Below are 5,002 nucleotides of genomic sequence, written 5' to 3'. Positions count from 1 at the left end.
TCGATCCAGAGGAATTTTGCTCAAGGATTCTGTCAGTGTAGACATAGACCTTAAACATAAACTTTATTACCATGTAAAATGCATTTTGTTGGATGCATTTATTTTAGTGTTCATACCCTTGTAGTGAATTAAATACGACTTAGTCATAACTGAAGTGTAGAGTAGATTTTTACTAAAAATGCCTAAATGCTTTATCCGTGGCAGTGTATTGTTAATGAAACCAGAGATCCAGATAAGGTTGCATATGCAATTGAGTACTACTCCATACAATTGTAATTATTTTGGGTATGCCAATTATTTAATAAGTAACTTATTTCAAGGGACTGGTACTCCATGGTTTTGAATTTAATTGAGTACCAGCGTTAAAATATTTGCGAAGGAATTCATGAACATGCATATACTAGCGTGTATCAAAACAAATTTGATGCTTTAAAATCTTTCCTGGATTCAAGTTTGCATTTTCCTTTACTGGTCAGGTACTACGTAAATAACCGCAGTAACGGCGTCTCATTCTCACTGGACCGTCACCTTCCCGCCCAAGTTGGTCCATATCTGGCCATCCCGTCCTTGTTCCGTTATGATTGGCCGTAATTGGGCGGCAGGTGAGAGCCAGGGACTCATTTTTCACACCACTGGGTCTCCTTTCACACATCATGTCACCGTTGCAGTTCGGTAAAACCCCTTCGTAACGACATGAATATAATTAGCTTCCAGCCAGCGGCTAGGGTCAGAAAAGCCCATCATTAACTCATTTCCTAATGTGTCAGACGATTTTATAATTTAGTCAGTCTTTTTAAGAATCGTGCCAATAATATCACGAAGGACAATCTTGTAATAGAGGTCAGTGTTTCGGGCCAAGGGGCCACTATTTGTATCCATGGAACGACGTTTTGTAACTAAAATAGTATTTAATGGACTCTCGTAAATGTGTTAACGTGGAATATAATAGCGGCCAATTCACGTAATAGAGGTGTCATGTTAGTAAAATGAGCATGGCTTCATTAATTTGCAATAAAAGTTTCTGACAGGAAACCCCGTACAGATTTATGACATTGTTTCTACAACAAATATCTTTAGAGGATATCGTAACGGCATTAGTATTGTATTACTAAAACGAGTACTTTTCGCAGCAAAACCGACTAAAACAGCAAAACACCCCACGTTGTATACGTCTAGGAGTAAGTGTTCCTTCAGTTTTCATATAATATGGTTTTTAGGTACACATATGTATTTTGTCATATTTGATTTGCATTGTAATACATGTATGTATTATGTGCTGGAGGCCTTTTATTTCATAAATTTACGTTCGATCGTTCGTTCGTTTCATGTGTGTGTGTGTGTGTGTGTGTGTGTGTGTGCGTTCGTGCGTGCGTGCGTGCGCGCGCGTGTGTTGCCTAAGAAGGACATATGACATATTGATGCATTCAGAAAGGTATACTTGCCCATGTCAAACATGTGTGGAAATGCTGTCGCCATTTGCGTCTACAATCTTCGAAGGTCAGATCAAAACTTAATGTTCGGTCATCTTAGTGGTCAATGCTTGAAAAAAGAAGTTTCAAATGCCTCGTTGGCGGCCCTTTTCAAGATCAAGATTCTGAAAAACAGATTTAGAAAGATTTATGTGAGAGTCCATTTCATGCCAATTTATAACACAAAAAGCTACTAGAAAATAATAAATTAGGCTTTTCATACGACACCTTCTTGGTCGCCAAAAGGGTTTTTAAAACCTCTCGATGAGGGGGTCTGGGTTAAATAGGTTATACAAAAGGGCCCGGCCTGGTTTTGTGTAAGTGTCAAGCGAAGCCAACGGGTCAGTATGAATATGTAAATGCTGCTGAGCATGATATAAATCTTCTCAAGGCTAGCACGCTGCCTTCTAGTGGTCATTGAAATTTGGCGGTGGTTTGCATGTGGTGGACCCTTCAGATGGCATTCTTGGTAGAGGGAGACACTGGTCAGAATCAGACTTGAGTACTTGGTTTGTTTGTCCGGAAAATGAAATATTGACACTTTGTTTGCTCAGTCTTGATCACTGCTGTTGACATGGAAATTATATTTCGTTTTACTGTTTCTGTTTTCGATTTCAACAAATATACGCGGATCATTGTCTGGCCGTACTTTGCCTTGAATGTCTTGTGATTCCAGCTGTTGCCGCCTCTGGTCATTTATAAAAAACAGTTTCAGAACAACAAAATATCAGTTTGGTAAAATAATTTTAATCATGTCGCCCAAAACATTTACTTATTATGAAACTGTCTGAGTCTGTTTACAAAAGTGCCTAGTGAAAATAGTTCAAACTGGGTCTACTAATTTTCATATGGGATAATCATATGCCTTCAAAATAAATGAGACCAAATCATCCATTAAATACTGTGTTTAAAGAAAGCTACTTCTGGCTAATTTACTCCAGTTATCGCGTTTATAATATTAGATAAAATAATTCCAGTTGAAAATGAAGACCGGATTGTTCCAACAAAGACTCCGCATTGCAAACATTTTCGAGACACGAGGACAATACATAAAGACCATCAGTTAGCGATATTAATTCTAATCATGCCAACATGAAGTGACTAAAACTTAATCAGAGCCGATAAAGACTCGGAGAATTCTCGCAGACTGAGGTGAGGATGCCGTCACCGTTCATACATCAAAGACATCCCTACAATAGGAAATATAACACCCCGCTTAGAAGAAAGAGCCGTCACCGACATCATGTCGTATTGTTTGTCTGGAATTATGACTAAATTCAAGGAAATGTCGCTTTGTCGCTTCATTATTTAATTAGCACAGACATTAAAACATTCATCTTAACGCAGATGACTGCGGAATCTGCGCTCACTTAATTGCCCCTATGCAAATTTGATATTATAAAATTGGCGCTAGTCAACTGTTTTGTTCTTTATCTGGCGTCATTATGGCAACAGCCCATCCCCCGGGGAACTCCGCGTTCTCTTGCCTCGCTCTCGCTTCCACCGGCTGTCATGGAAACATTTTAACACAGATTTGCCTTTATGTCCACAGCAATTTAAGCAATTAATTTTCATATCTGTTCCAATGGATGCTATTAAACTAATCTAATATTGGAGACAGTGATTGTTTCGCGATTTTTTTGCCGACTTTGTCTCTTTTGATGATTAATCAGCAAACATCAGGACACGTTATCGAAAAGCTCGGAGAATGTGGGAATCTAACAGACTCGCAGGAACATTATCGCCGTATTTGGCACTTGTTGGGACACTTGTTCTACCTAATTGGGACGTATTGGAATTGTCAATTCGTGCCTAATCTCGGCAAGAGTTAAACGATTACTTCTCTGAAAATGGCTTATGTTTTAATATGTTGTAGTCAATACCACAGTTAAGTGTATTAATGGGATCGCTGTTTTCCTGTGTAGTCTTTATATTTATAAAAAAATAACATCATCAATGCATGTTTTAGATGCCGCTCTGGAACGCCCAGTAAAGAACAATAGTCCACTTCAGCCTCGCTTGTCCCGACAGCTATCGACAAGAGCAAGCCCCGTCGGATACAGGAGACAGCATCAGTTTAAAGGAAATAAAATAAATGAAAAACAATCATATCCGCTTATTAATTAACTTCAATACCTCAAGGACCAGATAAAAACACTACCTCCGAATGAATGAATCAATCCGGAACAACAATGCTATCTCCTCATAAGTAAGGCGTCACTCGTACAAAGACATGCATTCCTTAGAAAATATTTAAGTTTACACCCATATAGCGACATAGTTTAATAAGAAAAAAATATTATAATCTTTCAAATTGTTTAAATAGATACTGACAAGTTGCCTACGTTGTCTAAGTGGCTTAGGATAGTTTTGTGTTTATTCACGCCCATACTTATACAAAAACATGATATTGATGATAAATTTACCAAGTAATAGTTAGAGATAGCATGATACCAAATAATACCATTGCAAGAAAAAAAGAGTCAACAACTCATTGAATCCTAATAACTAATGTATCACATCGCTTACAACTCATGTACCTTTCGCAGTTTTTGTGTATTTTCCAATTCAAAATTTACTGGGTTTGTCTAGTACGAAAATACCACTAAATTTAAAAATATCTGACTACATGCATCTGTACCAATCACGTGACTTTCACATGCTAAATATGCACACTATAAACCGGGAACCATTATGCGCTTTACACGGTGGAGAACCCACGTGACTTATTTGGTAAGGTGCACGGCAACAAATGTCAACAAGTCTCGATTCAGGTAAGGTTTTTAAAGATAACTTTCTTAATATTTGGATATTTCTTGTGAAATAAAGACCATAAACCCCACAATTAAGAGCTCAATCCACGGTAATAAAGAACTTTCTCTTATATCCCAAAGTTTTCCTGAAAATCTTGACCAACTGATTTCTCAGAGTTGAAATCTAAGGCAAAGTACACGGCTTTTGACAAATCTATCGCTTTACTTCATGTTAGCCGTAAATAATTCATACACACATCTTATTTTAAGCAAATTTCATGTATTTTAAAGTTTTCAGCGTGTATTGTTGAACTTCTTATAGTTATTTCAAAGGCGAAAATGAACTAAAACCAAATTGATAAAGTACACGGACATTTTAGGTTTGATAAAGTACACGGTCGTTTACAACCTTCAGTGTATATATTCATTATTTCACTGACTGGTGTTAAAACGAGTTATTATAAATTTATTTATTATTTCTATTCTTCAAATTCATTATTGAACATTGCTCCATGTTTGAAAAGACTCATTGTAATGGAGTGGCAATGAGAGAATGAACGTGTTTTAACAGTTAAACCGACGGAGTCGCCTAAATGATGGGCTCATTTTCATGAATCATGGAAACATGTGTTATAACACTAAAATTCAGTCCCGTATTTTAACAGTATATTCGCAATTGACATATAAAGGGCTTGAAGTTTTTGTAAAGAGTGTTCCTAATCTTTTTCGTATCGTATATGTAAAACGTGTTTGTATTCATTATACATGGTAAACAGTAAC

The sequence above is a fragment of the Mya arenaria genome, chromosome 11, assembly GCF_026914265.1.
Source record: "Mya arenaria isolate MELC-2E11 chromosome 11, ASM2691426v1".
NCBI classification, from domain to species: domain Eukaryota; kingdom Metazoa; phylum Mollusca; class Bivalvia; order Myida; family Myidae; genus Mya; species Mya arenaria.
Note: the sequence above shows the minus strand (reverse complement) of the source record.